We start from the raw sequence: 24886 nt of genomic DNA, 5'->3' as shown, positions 1-24886 counted from the left end.
ACATCTGTATCTGACATAGAGGGCCAACATAATAAAAGAGAAGGTACTGCTTTCAGAGCACCCTTGCTATGACCTTCCCTGGAGAAATACTATCATTAATAAGATTTATCTCACCTACATTTATAAGCATTAATAATAAAGTACGATACCTTATTTTATTCAATATTCTGAAGAACTGCTGTATATGCTTTTGCTTAGCTTTGTTTTAAACCAGCTAAAGCCAGCTGAAAGGTAGGTATTTTTCACTGCTGCATCCTTATGACTACAGCAAACATTTTCTATTATATGTTATCTTGCCTGAGCTAAACATTTCAATTAAAACAAAAACAAAAACAAAAACAAAAAGGCAGTTTGTATTTGTAAACTCACAATTTAACTAAACGCTAACCACTGGTTTTCTGAAGATATCTTGAAACATCTTTCTGCTTCAGAAACTCTGGACTTCTGCTCTGAAAGATTAAGAAAGATGGAAGCCCCAGAAAGGGAGTCCTATATAAGGTATATAGTACCTTTATTTACAGAAAGCTACTCTTACAAAAACAAAACAAAACAAAACAAAAAACAAAAACATGTAGCTCATTTTGACAATTTTTATCAGGACTGTTATGTATTTATATATACACACACCTATATATTTTTTGGCACCATAGACGTTTGCAAGTTCATTTAGACATCAAATTATTCTGTCTTCCCAAGTTTATCTGCCTGTTACAAGGAGAAACAGCAAGGCCTCAGACTAAGGTGAGGCATCTAAGGCCTGCTTAGATGTAAAAGCAGTAAGTGCCGGAAAAGGATTTCCTTACCTCAGGAAGGCCCATGTGATCCTCAGATACACAGAAATTTCCTGGTAAGATGCCCTCTCATCCATTGCTAGCCCTTAAATGAGGTCTTGGGAGGGATGCATGCTGGCCCCTTCCAGTAGTTCCAGTACTACTCAGTACACTGCATACACCTGAGTGCCCCTGGGTTGGCCCTGCCTTCCCACCAGGTACTCAAATACTGCTTCAGGCCATGACTTAGCATTTCCACTGCACTGTCTTATTTAAAAAGAACCACTGTTCAATGACTGAAGATAAAAGCAGTTCAGTTTCAGTGTGGCACTGCCTCACTCAAAGGAAAAGAGTTAGCATGGAGTACAAGTATGTAGTAAATCTGGAACTTCTGAATGTAGTATCTTAGGCTGGCCACTTCAGTGATCTTAATACACTGCAGTCAGTTAGAATTCAACTGCAACCATTTGGTCATGTGTGGAGAGTGTTTATGCAGAATGGCTTCATGAGAAAGGACATGAAGAGATTCCACTAGTTAAATTGTAAAAGAATGAATGTGATTAAAGACAAAGACGGTTTATCCTAGGGACGGTCACGGGCTAAGCAGCTGTGGAGAAATCAGGATGTGAAAAGACAGGGTATGTAGCTAAAGAAGAAATATGTATCTAGAGGCAAGGACGGCCTGAGGGAAAAGCAAGATGTGTAGCAAGGTGTAGACAGAGCTGCAAAGAAAAAGTATCCATAAGACTAACCACAAAGGTCAGATGAAGTAATGTCTAATTCACCAATCCTGAGCTTAACTTTTGCAATATGCATGAACTTATTACTGATTGTATAAATGAGATGCTGTAACACCTAATAAACGAGGCTTGTTGACCATGATAGCATGAGACTTGTCTCCCGCGGTTACTTCCAACAAATGGTGACCCTCGACGTGATAAGGAAAAAAGGGCTGCCACGAGAGAAGAACTGCGTTGGGTTCGGGTCCCGCAGCTAGACGGACGACGAAAGAGCTGAACTTGGAGCTCCGCGTCTCGAGTGACCACACAGGTGGGCTCGACCGATACGTGCTGCCGAAGCCTGGAGGGCTGCAACGGTACCGACGTGAGTAAATATGGACAGGCAAGCAGCATATAATTTATTTTCCGCTTTTCTTAGGCGGAGACAGTTTAAGGGGGTAGACTTGGAAAAGGAACTCCCTAAGTTATTAGTGTATGGGTATGCTAAAGGGTTGTTTCAGAATCCGCATTTAGTGCATGATCTTGATGAGTGGTGTAAATTTGGAGATGCAATTTTTCAGGGAATGATAGATGGGGAGAAAATGGCTAAAAAATGCGGGAAGTGGTGGCGTGTGGTTTATAATGATTTGTTGCAATATCAGGCAGAAAAGGAAGTGGCAGAACAAGCTAGTGCTGTGCAGGAGAGGAATAAGAATTATAATGAATGGTCAGATTGCCCGGGGCCCCCTGCAGTGTCCACCATAAAGTTGCCGCCGGCCGCCGAGCCTGCGTTGCCAGCGGCTGCGGAGCCGAGTGCCCCGTCTCTGTCTCCTGGCACGTCTGTATCAGACGAGCCGCCTGCATCGACCATGGCGCTACAGCCGGCCCCCTCGACCCCCCTTTGCAATGAGCCGCTCCCTGGGGCACAGAGTGACCTGGCGGAGGCCGTCGCGCGGGAGCGGGGGGGGGCTTGGGCTGCGCTGGCGCGGGCTTGTTTAGAGGCAGGAGACGGTGAGGCGTTGGAAGCGGTGCAACAGATGGTGCTGTCGGTGGGGTATTCGCCTAATGCTGCAGGTGGGACACAGGCTGCTATCAGTGCTTTAGATTGGAAGTTGTTGTTACAATTGCGGTCTACGGTCAGTCAGTTTGGAGTAAAAAGTGAGCCAGCGATACAGATACTGGATTATATCTGGAGTACTCAGGTTTTGTTGCCATATGATTGTCAGGCTATAGCTAGGTTGATTTTTTCGCAGCACGAACAACTGCTATTTAATGCTTATTGGGAAGAGATGTGCCAACAGAGAGTTGTGATAGTTAGGCAGCCCGGAGATCCCTTGTATAATGTCACCGTTGAAGAACTTTTAGGGGTGGGTCCTTTCATCCGGGCGGAGGCCCAGGCTTTATTAGGACCAGCTAAATGTAGAGAGTCAATGTATCTGGCCAGACAGGCTATGGATAAGATCAAGGCACCAGGTGGGCTGCCATCTTATATGGGAATCCAGCAAGGAAGAAATGAGGATTTTGGAGCGTTTCTAGATAAGGTAGCTGGAGCCATAGAGAAGGCTGGAGTACCAGAGTACATGAGGGAAATAATGCTAAAACATTGTGCACTTCAGAATTGTAATGCTACAGCTCGTGGCATTCTAAGTACTTTGAGGAGTAACTGGACAATAGAGGAGGCGTTAGACAGACTATCGAGCGTGCCCACGGGGGCTCAGGCTTTCATAGTTGAGGCTATTAAAGAGCTAGGGGCAGGATTAAAGGCACAGGCTGAGGCTTCTCAGAATCAAATGTTAGCAGCCCTTGCACCCCTCCAAGCTGCAGTCGCTACAAGCCCACGCTCGCAGAACAGCTCCCTCATGAAATGTTTCCGTTGTGGAAAAACTGGCCACATCCGTCACGAGTGCCAAGCCACTGGGATTTGGCGCAGCAAGTGTCAATCCAACACCCACAACGCTGCTGTATGCTATAGGAAGTCGGGAAATGTGAGAAGCAGCGCACGAAAGAACAGCGGCCGTGCTCCGATACAAGCTGCCGTTCCCAGCCAGCGGCCGCCTGCCCCTCCGCACACGTCGCTCGCCGCGTTGTCGGTCTCTACAGCACCCCCGCCCTCTGCTTCGATCCTCTCTCCTATGCAATACGCTGTGTTTATGATTGAATACCGGCTACATAATTTGACTGATACCTCTTTGCCTCAGACTCGGACAAATTCATGTGGCACAGCACCTCTTCAACTGTGTCAGACAAATGTCACTCACATTCCTGAATTTGGCCGTGTAAAATATGCACATGTAACAATAGATATTCATTCTTCTTACATATTTGCTACAGCACATACAGGTGAACTCAGTCATGACACCCGTAAACACTGGTTATCTGCTTATGCTGCTATGGGAATCCCACATACTACAAAAACAGATAATGGGCCTGCGTATACCTCTAAGGCCACTCAAACTTTCCTCCAAGAAGGGTGTGTTAAACATACTACAGCCATTGCTCATTCTCCCACTGGACAAGCTATCACTGATCACATTTATCAAACATTGAAATCCATTCTTATTATTAAACAAAAAAGGGGGAATATGGGAGACACACTGCAAGAAATATTATGTAAGGTTTTGCTTGTTTTGTTTGTGCTGAATTTTTTGAATCGTGTTCATAGAGATACAGCTTATGTGGATCGTCATTTTGAGGCTTCCCCGGTGCTAAAGGAACAGCCTATGGTTAATGTTTGGAATATGGCCACAGGACTTTGGGACTGTCCTCTACCACTGACAACTTGGGGTCGTGAATATGCTCATATTTCCACAGGGACTGGCCCTGTGTGGGTTCCAGCATGATATGTTCGGTCTCATCTGAAGGCAGAAAATAGCATCCAGCCTTTATAGTAATTGTAATTGTGTGTTTCTTACTTAGTGGTATTGCTTTGTAACTTGCTGTGTTATAGATAATATTACTAATAGTTTGACGTAGTGTGTGATTTTCTGTTTTACCAATGCAGTCTCAAGATTTAGAGTTTAAGGCATTAGCTAGGATGTTGTGTGCTTCTTCTATTTTAGTAATAGATCAGATGTGTATTAAACAGGATTTGATGTAATCAATGCTAGAATCTACAGGAATAGATCTTTTAATGTTTTAGTACTGTTTGGTTATGATATTATTAGCCTATTAATTAGCTTTTCTTAATTTGCAAAGACAAAACCTGGAAAGGAATTCTAGACAAAGAGATGACCCTGTATCATAGAACGGATACCTCTTTTACATCCAATTAATTGGGATCTGGAAATATAACCATGCATCATTTTAGACAAAAGTGCACGCTAATAGAACTAAATTTCATAGTTTATTCTGTTTTCCAAGCAGGTGTTCCACTTGGGCTCTATATCACGCACTGGCCATGCGGATATGGTGTACAACTGGAAGAAATCCTTCAGACCCTGAATGCAGGAGAGAATCTGTGATGGGTGAGAGAGGAAATGTGCACCTTGAAGCAGGGGATGCCCTGCTGGCACTACCTGTCGCATCCACCACCAACATGGTTTGCTGTTTCTCAAGGGTCAATAAGTATTAATGCCCCTAGTGATACTCTAGTACATTTGTCCTCTAAAATTGGTTCTATTTGACATGCTACTTCATTAAATTGCACGATCATTAATCAATTATTAGCCCGGATAACTCAGTTGGTAGAGCATGGTTATGAGCATCTTAAAAGCATTTATTGCACAAATTTTAGTGGTCATTAAAATCAATATATCAGAGTATATAAAAATTGAAGACTTTTCCTGATCAGTTACAGATTAACACAATGGAACCCTTTATTTTCAGGTTGCAGAAACTTAGGTTGCAGTACAAACATGTTTGTTCTTTTTAGTAGGTTTAACAGTAATGTTGTTGTGTTGTATTTGACTTGTCTCTTTTTTCACTTTTAGAGTATTGTCAATCGAGGTCTTGATCGAGTTATAATAGTTATGTTATTAATTTAAGTAGTGTTGCTATTCTATAGGCAGTATTGTAAGAAGAATTCTACAGAGCGTCAGCCATGGATCGAGATAAGGAGTTCACAGAGCAGCAGCTATGGAGCAGGATAAAACTACATGAGAACTGATTGAACAAACGAACTGAATTGCTTGTTAAATATGAATAATCGGTCGTTAAACTGAGCCTTTTCATTTTAAAAGAAAACGGGGGAAATGTGGAGAGTGTTTATGCAGAATGGCTTCATGAGAAAGGACATGAAGAGATTTCACTAGTTAAATTGTAAAAGAATGAATGTGATTAAAGACAAAGACGGTTTATCCTAGGGACGGTCACGGGCTAAGCAGCTGTGGAGAAATCAGGATGTGAAAAGACAGGGTATGTAGCTAAAGAAGAAATACGTATCTAGAGGCAAGGACGGCCTGAGGGAAAAGCAAGATGTGTAGCAAGGTGTAGACAGAGCTGCAAAGAAAAAGTATCCATAAGACTAACCACAAAGGTCAGATGAAGTAATGTCTAATTCACCAATCCTGAGCTTAACTTTTGCAATATGCATGAACTTATTACTGATTGTATAAATGAGATGCTGTAACACCTAATAAACGAGGCTTGTTGACCATGATAGCATGAGACTTGTCTCCCGCGGTTACTTCCAACAGTCATGCTATAAATCACATCTCTGAGGGAAACACAGCTACCTCCCCTCCTCCTGGGAAACAGACATTCTCAGAGGCTAAGCAACTTTCCCAAGGCTACCAACCATCACAACCAGAACTAGGCTTACAATCAGCCCTTCCTGCTAGAGAAAACTTTTATCACATTTTAAAAAACAAAAATACCACTGGTGAGGCCTCACCTAGAGTACTGCATCCATATGAGGAGAGATGTGGACGTGTTGGAGCACATCCAGAGAAGGGCCACAGAAATGATCCCAGGAATGAAACACCTCTCCTACAGGACAGGCTGAGAGAGCTGGGGCTGTGCAGCATAGAGAAAGGAAGGATGTGGGGGGACCTGAGAGCATCTTGTCAGTATCTAAAGGGGAGTGACAGAAAAGAAGGGGACAGACTCTGTAGCATGGTCTGTGGTGACAGAACAAGGGAAAATGGCTTCAAGCTTTAAGCGGGAATATTTAAGTTGGACATAAGGAAGAAGGTTTTAATAGTGAGGGTGGTGCACACCCTCATGGAGCCCTGATGGAGCTGTAGGTGTCCCCGTACATTGCAGGGAAGTTGGACTATATGATCTTTAAAGATCACTTCCAACTCTGAGTATTCTATGATTCTATGATCTCCAAGGACTTCTGTGGTCTACATAAACAACATTTTTATGTTGATGACTTAAGAACATGTGCCTCTTCTGAAATGTCATCTGAGGGCATAAGCCTGGAGCACATAAAATACCAGCATGTATGGATGTTACCCATCTAACAATTTTTTTCCCATTTATAAATATTTAATATTGATAAATATTATGCGTTAGGAAGAGTTCAGATTATTCTACAAAAATACATAATTCTTTGTAGCTTTTCACAAATGCAAAATTTGCTTTCATATGAATGCCACTCAATTTCCAGCACATACATCCTGCATCACCCCTGACCAGTACTGTCAGAATCATCCTTCACATGCACCTTGTCTTTGACACTAAAATCATGGTTCACCACATATGCATGTTTGACCACTCTCTAGAAGAAAAGACCACTTTCCACTTGCTGAGAGTTTCCCACATGGACAAGACCCGTCCTGATGATCTGCTGTAAGATCCTTCACTTTTACTACTCTCTGGGCTTCGTGGTGAGCCACAAGTCACAGTCAAATGACTTAAACACATTCTTCCAGTTAGATGTGGATGCAAGTACAAGATTATACTGAAATGACAGAAGTAAAAACAAAAAACCTTCAGAGATAACAAGAAACACATGAAAGGGGTATTTCTAAATACTCTATCTTCTAGGGATATATATATATATTTTAAACATAATGAATGCAATAAAATGCCAGTTCAAATGTTTCCTGCTAGTAATCTTTCATATTTCATAACTGAAGTGCTAAGAGCAAATGAAAAATAACAGAATTTCATATTGCATTAGTCTTTTACAAATTGACACAGCTGAACCAGAAGAGAATGTGCCATTCTGGTGTCACAGTAAGTCTGGAATAAGGAATATCTTCTAAAGCACTCTGTCACGGTTTAAGCTAAAAATCCACCTGCGTCTGTGACAGGGGCCATGGGCCCCGCAGGGGCCCTAGGCTGAAAGGAAAAAAAGTTAATTAGGAAAAGAAAACAGCGGCAACGATCTAAGGAGGCACACTTATTTACTAAATACTATATCAAAATACAGGATAACACAATATAATACAATATAATTGAAAATTGAGCTTACGAATCAAGCAAAATAGGAGAGAGAATGAGTCCCGTAACCGAGAGGCCTACTGTGAATTCTAGGCGAAACTGTGAAGGCTTCCACACACTCCCCTGAACGCCAGAACTCGAAAGACGTCAGTCTGGTCTGCGACCGAGTTAATATAAAGTCCAGGTCCCGTGACCTATCGTGTTGTTCTCTGGGAGATGTAGTCTTCTTCTGTAAGTTGCAGATTCAGTAAAATTATTCATGCTTTATATGATGTTATGATGTGGAATACTGATAGCAAAATTACAAAATTATTAAACCATGACACACTCTGAGAAGTTTTTCAATTACCCAACACTCAGCAGAATCCCAGCTGGAAACCTGACCAACTCATCTTTTGCTAAGTCTATTTTGCTGTCCAGCAATTCTGCCAGTATACTTACCTATCCTCTTATGTGTTGGCAAAATGAACATTTCCCAAAGTGTGATGTGTGACACAACAGTAAGCATTTCTTCTGAACAACCACAGGCTAGGATAAGGAAGGCTGATAGTAAGGCTGTTTTATTACATTTCTCTCTTAAGCTGTCACACAGTTCCTAATTCTACAACAACAAAAAAATAATAAAAATCCCAACAACAGTCACCACCAACAACAAAAATGAACAAAAATCCCCTGTAAATTCCACTGGTATTTTCTAAAACTACAATCCAACTTATTTTGAATTGTACAGACATAATGGAAAACCAAACATTTTTACAAACATCGATTCTTTGTGAAACTCAGAAGGATGCAGTAATATGATCACCAAGCAGTCTTAAGAGATTTACATTGATGCCTGATAAATTACTGTCCATGAAACTACCACTTCTAAGAAGTAACCAACAGTCCTCTACACAATTGAGTAACACTGTTCTTGCTTGGAAACTGTGATTTTGACATAATGTTGCATTGTGGGTTTTACTGCCAACCCTAACAGCTGCAATTCTGCAATGAGCAGATGCACGACTTTACAAAGCAGACCAAAAGCACATAGTGGGAAAAAGAGTTCCTGTAGACAAAGCTTGGGGGATGGGAGACATGGAAATTAAGTTATTTGGCTAGGGTGACAACTCAGTTAGTGGCAGTCAGTAACACAAAACTGATTTTTTGAGTCCCAAATGGCTTATCAGTGACAGGACTGTCACTGATAATGAAAGCATATGAAAGCAATGAAAGTATAAAGAAAGCTTTCATTGGAAGACGCACCATGGATCATACCACACTGGACTTCATTGAATCTGACTCCCACATTAGTAGTCGTTTGTTACTTTAACCAACTATTTGCAATCTGCAGTCAGCATCTCCCATAGGAAATAAATCTGTGCTAAAGGTAAAGAAGCAAAGCGCGCATTTTACAACAGTTTCTTTTCTAGCAGCACAGGGCAAGAACTGTGAGGAAAGGGTGAGATTTGGGGGCCCCTGTTGAGGTAGGAAACATTACAGAGGAACAACTGCAGATTTCTTTCTGTACAGGAATCAACAACAACACTGAGCTTTACTGTCCTTTAAGCAAGTGAAAAATCAAAGAGGCCAAATAACTAAGTGAAGTTATTACAGTAATAACGAACAGAATAATCTTAAACATGTAGAGTCTGTAATAAAATTCTTCCTAAGAAGATTTGTTCATTATCAGACCTTCCATGAAGGGGGAAAAAAAAAAAGAAAAAAAAGAAAAAAAAAAAAAAAAGTCAAATTCTTCCCCCTCTCATTAATTGTATGACGTTAACAGAGCAAAACTTTATCCCTTTGTCTTTGGTGGGACATGAACAACTGTGAAGGTGAATGGATAGATTTGTTCTGAGATCCTGGCTAGTGCTGACTTTCTTCCCTCCTCCCTGCTCAGGACCTAAATCTTCCTTGTGCAGGATGCCAGAGCAGTGGGTGAGCAGTAGATCTCTTTCAGACATCAGCCTTCCTGACACAGTACTGAAACTGAACTCTTGAGCCACAGGGTCTAGTCTTTTCCATGCTTAAAATGCTTCACAATAAAACAACAGAGGTTGTGCCTCCACTCTACTGATACATCATTCCAGCAGCTCAGTTCTCAGATAGATTGATAGCTATTTCACAGGCTAAATTTACCACTACTCAGTTTACATCCACTTACATGCCTTTGCCAACAACCTTTTTCACTTAAATAACTCTTCCCCCTCAGTAGCAAGGTATTTATAGAAAGCAATCACAACACAAAGCTAACTTAGACACACTCTTCCTGTCTCCTTACCTATTGCATGCTCACTCTCCATCCTGGAGAACATTCCATGTTCTCCCCTCTCAGGCTTAGGATCTGATGTTTGCCCCCAGTGTCCATGTCCTCCATATTTTTCTCAGCAATTCTCTGTTCTTGCTTCTCATGCACAGACAAGTTTATTTGCAGGTCCTTGGGCAATGTGACCTCCAGCATGTCATGCCTTCTCACTTCTATTACCTCAACTTAGCCTTCCTGAGCAGTGGCAGTGCTTCTGTCACACCAGCTGCTCCATCATGTCTCCTACTCACTCCATTATGTCCATTTGAACATAGCACATGTTCTTCATCAGCCCTGTCTTGTTGCTAAGGTTCACTTGCTTTTAACAACACATATCCCTTTCCCTAACTGCTTTAGGCACTGTCCTCATCACATCACTACTCTAATTACTGCATTCAACAGTTTTCATATCAGGTGTATGTACTCAAATGTGCCTATATTTATGGAAGTATATTGACAAAATCTACCAAATGTGTCAATCCTTCCACCCTTACCTGTTAGAAGAAATGAATAGACTAATTTGTAAAAAGCAGTAAAATACCCACAGTGACACACTGCTCATCCACCAAGACTATTTACTGACTTCTCATTTGTTTGTTTTCTTTAGATTTTAACAGCCAAGCTATCTCCTGGAAAACTAAGGAGCATTTAATCATACTTCACAAAATAAGTATGGCAAGAAAAAAAGTGGGTTCAAATAAAAGCTGACTATGTGGTCACTGAACCACTTAATGTTGGTGAAGAAAACAACAGTGAAACAATCTGTTGAGGGTATGGGCTTTTAAAATCAGACTGTCCATCATCATTCAATTCAGTAAATACAGATACCATGTCACCCGTATTCTTTCTATATTATCCTATCAGGACATCTCCACAGCTGAGAATGTGGTCATTGACTCCAGTTGTTTTAAAACCCCAGTGTTTAAAATGTGGAAGATGCATCACCAACCTATACAACCCTAGTCCCAGACCTGGAAAAAGTGAGTAGCAATTCAATACTGTAAGATGCAAGAAGCAAAGAGCTGCTTTTACTTAGCAAAATAAAATTAAAATAATCTTCTACAGCAGAGCTTACAATGAGAATAAGCATAGGTCACTGTACAGGCTTTCTGATGAACTCTACACAACTACTGTAATAACAGTTAGGAGAGTGTTGATGAATTTTTGAGTAAATTACAGACCAGTAAAAATTCTTGTAGCAACTCTGCGTTGGGAGGGGTGGGAAAGGAAGAGAAATACTTCATTCTTTTCAGCATTATCACTACAGAGTTATAATTCGATGTAAATGACATCTTCTCCTGAGTTACTTGCTCTTTAAATGTGTTATGCAACTTTTTGTTTTAATTGACTAAAATTCCTGCTGGGTTTCTTCTGAAAATGTTTTACAGTTTCTGTGAAGTTAGGGCAGTATGTTAAAATATGCCAATCTGAGTATATTCAGCAATGTCTGTCATCCCTAATAAACTGTTATTGCATTAATTTTGGTGTATTCAGTACCAAGAAATTAAAGGTATTCACCAGACAGACTTCTTACAAGATTACAATACTGTTTATGAGCATATACAGCAATCTGGAATGTACAATGACGGGTCTGGAGTTCCTCATGAGAATGGACAAAGTCAACACAGAACCCTATCAAGAATTAGAACCGTGACATAAAGGTTTATGTAGGATGAATTGCAAAGGAAGAAAAAGCTTTGATTTTACCAGTTTTGAATTATAAGCTAAAATAAAAATGTATGCTCTAATTTTTGGAGCACTAAATGTGTGAGTATTGAAATAAAGCTTTCCACATCATCAGTTTTTAGCAAAGTACAAATTTCTGAATACTTAGCAGACAAGAAAATAGAACAACTGTCCAAAAAGCTATTACATAACAGCAATTACACAGTAAAAACAACCAAATTTTCTGCTTCTATGAGATGGGACAGTTCTACTAGAGTAGATGATGCAGAAGCTAAAGTGACAGACTATGATGGTCAACCGGTACTTGAAAAGTTGTAGTTTGGAAACATTACACAAGGACCTTCCTAAAAATCTGTGTAATTTGCACCAGACCAAGCTTACTACTCATTACTACTTCACAGATCTTACAGTAATGAAGATAAAGAAAAGCAAATTCCAATGAAATATTTAAACAAATTGAAGAGTTATACTGTGGAATACATGGCGTTTACCACACTTACATAAACGTAATACAATTTTAAGGCATTCTTGACCATATCTTTTTCTGCCCACACTACTGACATCTTACGTATAAAAGCATTTTCCCACTGGAGCAGTGAATGTGAGTAACTCTGAAAAGAGTCCAGTGACCGTATCAATGCAACTTACAGCATACATCTGCTTGCTTAACCACCTCATTCCTGTACCTCAAGAATACAGCTAGATAACTGTAAATTGCTGAAGTATGCAATTCATGTTCAGAAAACAACCACATACTACAGAAGCTGTAAGTTTCCCTTTGATTAAAGGTATCAGTATATAAATGAAGTCCTATACATGCTTGCAGGTCAAATATGAGCACAGAAATATGCTCCTTAGGCACATATCTCCACACAAAACCAACCCATCACAAAGAAGCACACAGCACTTACTGCTCACACATACGCTGTCAGCAGAGCAAACATGTACTAGGTTCACATATTCTAGATGTAATACAATGTAGATCTGCCTAAAAACAAAGTAACATTGTGGCTACTTCTGCCTACAAGCTGTTTTAATCAAGAATACCAACATGCCTTTGACTTCCTTTTTGCCCTTTATCTCAGCAGAGAGGTATTCACTAACTTTATTAAACGGAGTTTCTTAGCACTTGAAGTACATCTCACTTCACAAAACAGGAGTTTCTATCAAACATGTAATAAAACACATATGATCAAATACTGACAGAGAAACAAATATTTTTCTGCATTTATATTCCACCTGAATAATAATTAATATGAGTTACTGAGAAGTGATGCCACTCACTTTAATAAATGATCATTTTATTTTTTGTGCTGGTGCAGTAAGTGGCTTGAATTGAAAAGGATTTTAACCCCTTAAGTTCAAGGATACAATCTACAGTTAGTTTTGGATTACCATTTTAACAAAGGCATGCTGATTCATGTATCACAGAATGGCTTAGATTGAAGGGGACCTTAAGGAGCTGAGTCATTTAATTCTAATAGCAGGGTATTGCCTGCATTGCATATCAAAAGATTTGCTTTCATTGTTAACAGCTATGAATGAAATTTCACACTTTCACTACAACTTACATACTGCCACTTGAGTTACTTAAATCCTTTATTCCATACATACCTGCTGCTATCATCAAACAACATTACTGATACTTACTATTATTTCGAGGAACAATTTGTTTCATTGCTATTAGTTCTGCCACAGAAAAAGATGTAAAAACGACCTTCTAATATAAAGTGAGCAATGTGATTGGTTAAAAAGCACTCATCTGCAAATCAAAGAGTTTTCTATAAATGCTCAGAAACCACATACACAAAACTGTCACTATAGAAACTGAATACAATTGTATTTTTAATCTCTGTCAAGCCCTATTACCTAATCCAGGCCCTTATATAGAGAACTTCTGCTGATGCTGTTAATAATTCACATCAGCCTGTGAGGATGCAACTGAAAAACATCTTCCTATTAGGGAGAAATCTCTTCATGTTCCAAGTCTGCTTACAATCAGCAGCTCTTTGTTGGCAAGAAGATGGTAGAAGTCCGCTGCCAAATCTCAGTGTGCAGCAATTCTATAAAACTGACTAAATCAATGAACTTGAAATTCTCAAGACAGCTCATTTTCCAAAGGACTTGCTTGATTCAGATATATATATTTGATGTATACTGTAATGGTTTTTGTTTTCCTCAGTTCTCTAATCGTTTTAACCTAATTCAATTCACTTATAGCTTATTGGTTTGTAAGCACCAGTTTTGTTTAGTGCTAGTTCTAGCACAAGTTATAAAAGGTTACAAAATGCTTACCTCCATGCTTCAATTCCAGTAATTTCATTAATGGCTGATAAATGACTTTGTAAATGCTCACCTTGTATTATTTATCACAAGTATTTTGCTACTGTAGAGTTATTCTAAGTTATTTTCCAAGTGACTTTAATTTCTGTTTATAAGCTCCCAAGCTCTGAGTATCTGGTAAGTTATTTGAGCATGAATGCAGCGACGGACAGTTTGAGGCAGATTATTCTGCTTAGTCCTATGTTGTTGCTTGTGCTGTCATAACTTTTAAGAAACAAGTGTAATAATTAACAAATAAGACATATGCACTTCCCTTTTATGCACTCAAGGGCTTGTAAAACCAGCACTCCCTGAGGCTGAATCGGGGTATGTTCCAATGGCTGCTCCAACTGTTTTTCAGCACTTGAGCAGCTGTAGACTGCATGTCTGTCCTGGTGGGCTGATGACCATGTAAGTAACAGCACTGCCAGAGAGAATGAAACTGTATAGCAATTGGGACTGCTGCTAGCAAGACCACTTAGGGATCCATCTGGGAGAGCTTTCTCACTCTGGTTAGTGTGTCAGCAAACCCGGAACATTTCACAAGCCAAGTCCTCTGGTAGAAAAGAAAGCTGATTTAGTATCCTCCCACTTAAATGGTCTACAAATTATAATTGTACACAGCAAGGGCCTTTGCAACAAGATAATTTGGATACAAATTAACACAGAATTATTAAGGTTGTAAAAGACAGATGTGAAGCTGGTTTCAAAGGGCACCTGCCAGAATTTCAACAGCTTCAAACGTGCCTTGCAGCTTTGTGTTCTAGGTGTTGCAGAATAAAGCCAAAGCAAAGAGAATGAAGCAGCAGTAACTCAAGCTGTTTATTCATTTATTTATTCATTTATTTAATTTTAAGATGCTTTGGTGGCATTTCTCCTTCTCCGTCACCCTGGCAGGAAGTTGAAGGGAAGACAAACATTGCCAGAGAAGCCACAGCAATGCTCTACATCTGACTAATTACATCCAACTGTCCAGTCTCTTCAGAAATGGAAAATACGACTGCAGTTGTTTTTGTTTTGGCCCCAGGCACTTCTACAGACATGAATCATTTATTATCTTCTTCTATGTAAAGCATTTTCCAATCAGCTAATGAACACTATCACATATTAACTACAGGCATTTAGAACACTGTAAGATCTGATGTTAATGAAATTTAATTTTCTGATGTGTACTTAAAATGTCAATTCATGGGGATTTGTTAGTATTTCAGGCATAACATTTTAAAAGCATCTTCTCTGAAAAAGCCTGCTGATCCTGATTCTCAAAAATCAAGTCCACCTCTACAACCCTTTCTACTTCTCCATTTCACAATGTGAAGTGATTTGTGAGTACAGCGGTATTCTCTGTTGAACCAACAGCTTGAGCACTAAACCTGCTCTCATCAGCATCCTGGTAAAAGCAGAAACTCCTGAAGGATTGTCTGCAGAGTTTAAGTGCTATGGAGTACAGCACAGACACATAATTACAGCGAATCAATGAATGTACATAAGGCACTGGCTTAAGCCTACGGAACTGAAATGAATGTACATGATGTTTTCTTAATCCTTACCCATCAGCACTCATTTTCTCTGCTTCTTAACTCCACAGGGTTTGTTCTTGTAGCCACGTGAGAATATTTTAAGCAGACTACTCCCAGAACAGAAGACACTATCTGTTTTTGAAAAGCAATTGTAACAGGTATTAGTGAAAGTACACAGATGACAAGGAAAGACAGAGGAAGACCATTTCTTTTTATCAGTAAAATTGAGAGGTTGTGGAATTTAAAATATTTAAGTGAAACTTATCTTAAACACCAATATTTGCCAAACCATCTTTGTGTCTACTCATCTGACCTGCATCTTGCAAGCCTCTAGCAGCAAGTCTTGAGGGGATATGGCTCTGAATACTACCATAGTTAGCAAACATGCTCAGATAGCCTGGTTTTATTGGGAGGTCAATTTCAACACAAGGACAGAGAAAAAAGCAGACTGTGTCTCTCAGAGGGCTCATGCAGTCTCTGTTGCCGATGGTTGAATAAAGCCCCAGGAAACCTGCTCTGACCTCACAGATGCCGGTGCCTTGAGCTGGAGGTTGGACTACAAACCTCCTGAACTTCCTTCACAGCTGAATGAAGCTATGGTTCTAATGCCATCTGTAATTCATAGGACTTTACAGCAATTTGCAAAATATTCCTAAATATAAAGTCAGGGAGAGCACATTAAACATTCTGGTTCTTCCATCTTTTATAACTGATCCCAAAGCCTAATTCTAGAAACACTCTTCTCTGCAATCAGGCATATATTCAGAGGAATTCGGCCGAGGTGAATGCAGCTTCTGCGCCTTTGCCTGAAGACAGAGATTGGCCTCTGCTGCCTGATGATGGAAGCTCTACAGCTGGACTTCTCAGTAAGAATTATGCCAGTCAACTTAGCACCCCCTTAGCTGTTTTATTTCCAGCATCTCTGGGCTAAATGCTACTGCAGTACCTCAACTTGTCTTATACACATCTGACCTCCACATAGCCCTACTTGATCAACACCTTTACAACTCTCCCTACCTCCCTCCTTTGTGTTCTGCAGGTTGGAACTGTGTGAGCAACAGAGCCCGTTTGGTCAGCCTCAGATGCACAGATAAAAATTCTTATGGATACACGTTGCAGAGCACATGAAATACACCGAAAGGCAGTTCATCTATGTAATCCTTCTATCCTTACCTCAGCAATATGTCTCATTTTCAATGAACAAAAATACATGATTCATGTTTCCACTTAAAAAAAAGATGAACTGAAAATAACAGGGCCCAGTGTTGTCATCTGCTGCTTTTCAATTAATTCACCTTTGTAAGCAAGAAAGAAGACAATTTAAGGAGCAGAACACAATATTTCTCAAACACCTGTCAGTGGCCCAGGGAAGCTCTCCTGCAATAAACCAAATTTCAGACTTTTGCTTCCTCACACAGAAGGACAAGCAACAGCAAAATTTCACATTCTATATTCAAATGCATCACAAATGCTACAGAAAGTCTTTAAAGGTATACAAATTACACTGAAATGTTCTCAAAACAGGCATTAAAAGAACACAGGGCAAATTCAAACCTGTGTCATCAAGTCTGAATTCACCTATGTGCTTTATTCACTTAAACAGCTGGCTAACAGAAAACATAAATTTGGCCTGAATTGTCTCTGGTTTCCATATTCACCTCAGTTCTACACGGTACTCCCTGTAACCAACCTGCCTTGGAACACTGCCTGTATTTCATCAACATGCTATTTGAAGCATGTCAGAGCTTTGCATCACTCTGAATGTTAAACTTGAGCAAATTTTTGCCTTAAGTGGGCAATATAGGGTACTTGATTCATTCTACAGGACTCTGAAGAAAGAAAACACAGCAAACAACTGAGAAGTCTTGGAAAATAAGTTGAAAACTGCAAAACACCGCTCAAAGCAAAAGCACTTTGCAAACTACAGTAATGAATATGTCTCCAGAAACTTTTTACACTGGTGGCTCAAGAATAACAGAAGATGAACACTTTTTAAGTGTGCTAATGTTAATTAAATCACAGAATCATGCAACAGCTTGGGTTGGAAGGGACCTCAAATGATCCTTTCTGTTTTCCATACCCAGATGGCTGCTTGCTAGAGCCTAAGGAAATGAGAAAGGGAACAAAGAACGTGCTGAACTCATAAAAGCTGAAAGTATCTAAGGGAAAACATTTTGAGTAAAGAAAGTCACTGATTTGCTACTTCCTTTCTCAGCCAGCTTACACAGGCCTCCGGAGCCTAACAACCCGTGACATGATCTGTTCAAGCCTGTAGAGAGGTGTCCTGTAATCCCTCCATTTAATACAAAATTCCAAGAAAAATAATAAAGAAACAGAAGAAAAGAAGGAATAAAAAGATGTGTGGTTTCTTACAGGGTGTTACAAAACCTCCTCCTCACATTCACAGTAATCCAGCTAAAAACCTAGTTTGAATGCAAGTTTTCAACCACACAATATTATACCTCTAATTTCCGAAGGAACTCCATACTGAAAAGCATTTACTGTAAAAGCAGCCCCCCAAACTCCAAAAATCTGGGAGAAGCTTCAGACTTCAGTCATGTAGACTTATTGTTATCATCTTTTAAATCCTTTGAACTGGAGAAATCAGAATGAAGATTTAAGCTCGACTCAAGTATTTACATGCCACATCAGTGCCAAAATATCCCACATTCAGAAAAAACTCATTCCAAATAGAATATTCCCATAAATGTACCTGAACAGACACATCTGAAATGATGATGGGATCTGCATCTGTGCAACAAAAGGCTGCTGCTCACCAATAGAATCTGTCTAGCGATGAAAAAATTCATTAAGATTATTCCACATCAAACTAACTGGCCATAAGAAAAGGACCACTTCTTTTGCAAACTCAGGAAACCTCCTTTTGAATTTGAGACAGCTACTACAGAATTGCTTAGTACCATTTTCACTGATAGTTTTTTCTCAGTCCAAACAAAGTGAGTCTAACCTCCTCATTTAACTTTTATACACAGTTTACAACTTGGCAAGAGCCAATGCATTGGCTATGCATTTTTTCCAGCAATGGCAAGAGCTCAGCAATTGTGAAGCCTGACAAACAAAAGGGTAACAGGCAAAATAGCAACAAATATTACAGTGCCTTAAATCATAATTAAAGCAGCTCCCTCTAACACTTGTTTCCACATGCAAATGGCTTCAATTAAGAGTAAAAATCACAGCAATTGAGGGGGGATTTGATGGGATAACCTGTCTGCTTAAAACCAGTGAACTAGAATAAGGAGAGAAGATGCACAGGAACTAAGAGAATTCTTTCCCTCTTCCTCTCCTTCTTCAACACTTCCATGTTGGAAAATACCTTGCATATGGTCCTAACTTTGTACTTTTTTGGAAGGCTGTAAATTTTAAGCAGCAGACATAGAATTCTTTTATCTTTTTTTTTTTTCTTTCTTTTTTTTTTTTTTTCTCTTTCAATTCCGAAAAATGGGAATGCCCAAAATAATGGTGGAATAGGGCAAAGCCACTAAGACTATGGAAGAAACAGAACAATTCAAACTCACTAGAATGCAATCTGCTTGCATTCGTAACTGTATTTCAGTATTTCATCTTTTCTCAAAAGCATTCTGAGAACTCAAGCTGAAGTCAACTTATTAAATGTTTCACAATAAGCAGCTGACTACAGAAAATCAGAGTTCCAAATGTTTACATAAGTAGATGCATAAGAGCTGAAAGAGGAATAAGCTTTTCAGGTTTATTTATCCTCTAATTTGGAATATAAACTGAAATTACTATTCTTAAAATCTCTCTGTAATTTACAGAAAACATTAGGAACAGACTTAAAGTTCATAAAGAGTGAAGACTTAACAAAGCATTCACATTTAAATGCAACTAAGGTAACTGCTATTTTAGTCCAAAGCATAGAACTGCTCATTATCTCTTTAAGACTGGGACTGACCAATTCTGTACTCACAGGAGCACACTTTTTTTTTTCTTTTTTCCCAAAAAAGGAACAAATAGTCCAAGATGTCAGATTTAGAAATAGAAATATTCATTCCAAAATATATTTTAGAAGGATTAGATCATGATGAGAGACCAAATAATGTCCAGAATTTAAGGCATCTTCCCAATTGCTTGGGAACTATTTTGCTGAACATGACAAACAAAAAAAACAAAAATCCCAGGAACATTCATTTCTTCTTGACACAATATCCTATTTCTGCATGACTTTATTGATGCCATTTCACAAATGCAGTACGGACCAGAAGGCCACAGTAATAACTTCAGCTGCATTCTGAAGATTCAGACCACCAGAATGTCTTCTGGCCAGTTAAAGGAGTGTTAGACATGGGAGTGCTAAATATACGACGAGAGAACTGTCTGTGATCTGTTGAGGCATTCAAAAAACATCAGCAGTTGGTAAATCTACTCTTCATTTCACACATTCTTAACTCTCTCTGTACAGTGTCACTGTTGACCTCTGTCTACTGCAGCTTATAACATCGATTTCCTACCCTCATTTTAATTTCTGCCAGTCTGTTGAAGGACCTTATTGAGCACCTATCAGAAATACAAGCACAACATGCATGTACTCAGGGTAGATCACTATCTCCTTCTGAAGACTCTCAACACATTGATTCTTCCCCTGAGTATAACATTCATTTGATTATACACAGATTCTACTCTTTTCATCAACATTTCTCCAGATTATGCTGTTACATAATTTTACTGAGTTTACCAACCATGCCTTCCCCAAACACAAATTTTGCTATTAAAAGAACACAATAAAGACTTCATGCTTAACATCTTTCCAATGTCTGCTACTGGAATGGCATTTAAGAAATGCAGCACCACAGTGATAGTAATTCAACTATTCAACTCTTTAGTGCTTCTGGAAGTGGTAGGTGCTCTGATACTATATAATTGCTCATACTGTCGAATTCTCATCTCTTCTCCTGACATTGCGTTGAAATTTTGTTCTGACACACTTGCAGGAAAGAAAAGTTAAAGGATGGCAATGTCCACAAGTTTGCTTCACTTCATCAAGTATTATTTTCAGATCTTCCATTCTAGCCCATTCTTCTCTGAGCACTTTCTATTCTGAGGCCATCAGTTAGCCCCACAGACTATACTATTACTAACATGAAATCTTGTTCTAAAACCAAGTTGCTCAAAAGAGCCATTAATAGAAAGATACTATATATGTCTTCAAAGCTTCAGAAATGACACCAGACGACTGCTAGAAAAGCTGTGTTTCACTGTTCATCTGGAAAGCAGACCAGAAGCAAAGCCTCGTATCAGCTGAAACAACCATGCTTTTTTACTGTGTATTTACTGGTAGCTCAAACTTTATTTTGCCTGCTATTGCATTGCTTTAAACATTATAATATCCAATCAAGAGTACTATATAGATTGCTCCAAAAGTAATGCCTCTTATTTATTTCCATGGAAGCTAGAATAGAGACAAAAAGCCACAATAACACTACTTGATAGAACAAATTCTCAGCTATAAAACTCTGTTTTTCAACATAGTCACCACTATTAGCTATGCATTTTTTCCAGCAATGAACAAGAAGCTGCATGCTGCACTTGTGAAAATCTGCATCAGTGGAGGTGACCCACCATTTCACACCTACTATGATGGTGCTTTTTCTATGAAAATGCTGCCTACTCAGTCTGTCTCTCATTGCAAGTCAGAAGGTGCCAAATTCAGACTATGCTATGAGTGTGTATGACAGTCCAGCCAAGAATGGCAATGTAATCTGTGGTCTACAAACCGTCATTATTGTGTTGCAGGAGAAAGGCTTTGTCCTTCTCTGGCTCAGCAAGTCTGAGACTTCAGTTTAGTTGGTGTCTCGATGTTGTAGTCAGAATGGATGGTTTGTATGAGTTTCAGAAGGATTATCCCTTTCCTATCCCAAAAGACAGTGTACTTCACTTTACCCAATGAGGGCTGCTTCTTTAACTTTCTATTCAATGGGGAATTCACATGTCACTATTCTGCAAACTGTCATTATGACTATGGCTTATAGTCATGATACTATGTCTCAGCACCAATAATGATGTCACCTTCAGCCTCCTATTGATTCAGTAGGTCCTGACAAACTTGCAGGTGGTGTACTTTCTGTTCTTGTGTGAGAATTTATGTGACCCACCTAGTGTAAATATTCCAACATTGCCACCATCGTTTCCAACTTATTGACACCAATGTTCAGTTCTTTAGACAGTTACCTGATCATAATCTGCTGATTTGCACAGATGAGCTTATTGTGACCCTCCTCATTTTGTTGTGTGACAGCTGTGTATGGCCATCTGGAACGTGGCTTATCTTTCACACTGTTGTTGTCACTGCTGAAATGCATGGCACACAGCCTCAATGTGCTACACCCATTATCTGGTCTCCATCAATATGCAGCAATTGTTGATGAATGTCAGTGGCTGACCTTTTTTTTCTGCACAGAGGAATTCAATTCCACACCTTTGCTCCATACACACTTCCATGTCAGACACCATTTGTCAGACTGCCCCTCTGCTGCCTTTTGTCACATGGCAACAACGCATAATGAAATATAGGTGGGAAGGTTCAGCCTCTGCTGCCATACCACTAACATGTGCTTCTGAAGTTGTGGGCCATCATCATAAAGTAGGAGGCATTACTTTTGGATCAGCCCTTGTATAGTCAGATAAAACGTGAGAATTCTGTTTTTCAGATCTGCTGACTGAACACTAGTAGCCTCTTTACTAATTGCATGCCAGATCTCCATTTCAGAGTAGTAATTCCATATTGCTACAGGCTACAGACATGCATCAAATTGTTTCAGAAGTTTGAATTTGTTTTCCCTCAAGAGTTGGAATGCCAGTTTGTGTGTAGCATAGATACCACTCAGCTTTCAAACAGCACAGTGAATTGCAAAAATTTATAAGAAATTCCTCCTACTTTTTTTCAAATCAAAAGCTTTTCTGCATGCACCCAGCTCTGCAAAATCTACAGGCTGGCAGAGGTGAAAAAAGAAGAAAAGAAAAAGAAAACAACAGCAAAATTCTTATTTCTATTTCAAACAGAAGACTAAAACTGAAACTAAATGTTGTTCAGATAGTCACTATAGAAATCTTGTTTTGTTTTGTTTTGTTTTGCTTCTTGTGTTTTTTTTTTTCCCCAGAAAGTTGTTAGTTCTAGAAGTCAGCTGCATGCACAGCAACATTATCAACACAAGGGACTCTGAAATGGAAACACTGATTAGAAATACTGTTATTCTCCCCATTTTGTCTCTTCTAGTCTTATGCTAAAAGCCTTAATCACTGTTACAATCACTGTACATTAAAATTTAGAATACTGCACTGCTGTCACACTGTTCAATTATATGCTACTAAAATTAATTCATAAGCCAGTATGTACTGAAACATTAACGTTTCAGGTTATCTTGGGATGTGTATGAAATGAATTTATCACAGATGTCTTAAACATAATCAAGCTGAAGTTATTTACATATGAAAAATTTGAGCATAGCTGTGTGGGAGTCAGAGCTCCTTTTAATGTGAGAGCTTATGATTGCAGCACCTCTGTTCCATGCTGAAATCAATTCCACATTTTCTACAAAACATTTTTTTCAATGATGAAAATTATTTTGATGGATGAAAATAGAAAGTTAGAACTTTTTCTTTTAGAACTATTACAGATTACAAAACGCACTTTAAAAGCAAAACGAGAAAGTCAACACAATCTCACATCACACCTCTGTTTTAATGAAATGACTTTTCTGGAAAATATTCACTGGCAAACACCCAGATAACTCTCAATATAAAAACTGACACACACTTTGACAGCAATGGTTAGAGCTACAGTTACATTCTGAATGCCTCTTTTTGTCTCATGCTATGCAGGGTAACAGAAATGACAGTAAAAAGTTTAGCCCATGGACTGTCTGAAAATACAAAAGGAGAAAACGAAGCAAAAGAACTAGGAAGTTCCTTTTATCCTACAGTGATTCCAGTATGTAAGCATGCATTTATTATCTGTGCTTTACAGGAGCTCCCACAGAGCATTCCCTGGTGAGAATGTTGGGCAATTCCAAAAGGAGCTGTTATTCAAAGCACTGTTTCAGAAACACTCAAAGGAAATGGCAGGAAAAAACTTCGTTATATCACCACCTAGTCACTGTATTTTTCTCACACCTTTGCAGGAAAAGCCGCCTGTTTTTTCACTATGGATAAAGACAACATTCAGTTCTGTATTAATGAATGTATGCACAGCAGACTGGAAGGAAATTTGAGTGAGCTGCAGAAGTACTTCTTCCTGCTGCCTTAAGGGTACAAGCCTGAGGCACACAAGGGCAGCCCTCCTGCTGAGTCACCATGCTCAGAAAGTACCCCTGGCTTTCTAAAGGCCTCTTGGAGTCGGAGTGCAGTGAAGCCCAGTCTTAGTCCCAGGTGTCAACAACAGTCTAAAGGATTATGTGTAGAGCCACTTACCAGAGTCAACATGCATCAAAGACCTTCCAAGGACTTTCAGTGGAAATGGTGCATCCAGTTGAAAATAGGTAGTTTACTCAGTTGACAGAAAACAGATTGAGAACTGACATTAATAAATTCACTAGCCATTTTAACTAGCTGTGCTGGGACTTCAAGAATAGCCAGTAATTAACTAAGAATTCACCCAGGTATCATCTGGAAAGTTACAGAGACACAACATCTTGGTATCTTACTGTAAGAGGTGACCCTGCCAGTGGGAACAGGAGGATGGGTCTGACCCATAGATAAATCCCTATCAATGGAGTGTCTCCTCTCAGCTAAGTATTAGCAGAGGGACACATTCATGCTCTTACTCAGGTGAGACTGAATCAGGCATCCTAAAACAAGGCTTGCGTTGTTAATTAAGTTTGGGTTGAACCCAACGTCTGGTACAGAGGTGGGGCCTTGACAAACTGACACCTTCACAGGGACAACATCAAGTTGGGACACCTCAGCCCTATGCCAGGCATCTCTCAGCAGCTACTTCCACCAGGCCTTGGGTGAGATATTAATTAGCACATCTCCCCTCAATGTCAGTCCAGTGCTTAAGTCAGACAAGCAAGTTGCACAGTTCCCAGATTTGTTCATGTCCAGTTCAAGATAACCATGGTGATTAATTCACATTCTTGCTTTACCTACAATTTTCTGTTGATTTACAGTCACTGTATTTTGACACAGAGAGCCTGGTAATTTCCTACCATTCCTAATCTGGCTTTAGAGGGTAGGATCTCTACAGAAAAAGACTCTTCAAAAAAGACCTTCAGGAAAGTG

General features: G+C 39.5%; 1 protein-coding gene across 12 annotated transcripts in view; it reads right to left on the bottom strand.

Annotated features, from left to right (window-relative positions):
• The window catches only part of LOC107317829 (glypican-5-like), a 364600-nt gene that overhangs the window by 221176 nt on the left and 118538 nt on the right, over positions 1–24886 (bottom strand). The gene's annotated exons all lie outside the window — the stretch shown is intronic.

The sequence above is a fragment of the Coturnix japonica genome, chromosome 12 (genome assembly GCF_054131305.1).
Source record: "Coturnix japonica strain WE chromosome 12, WE-NBRP24, whole genome shotgun sequence".
NCBI lineage: Eukaryota > Metazoa > Chordata > Aves > Galliformes > Phasianidae > Coturnix > Coturnix japonica.
Note: the sequence above shows the minus strand (reverse complement) of the source record. Positions and strands in the feature narration are given on the sequence as shown.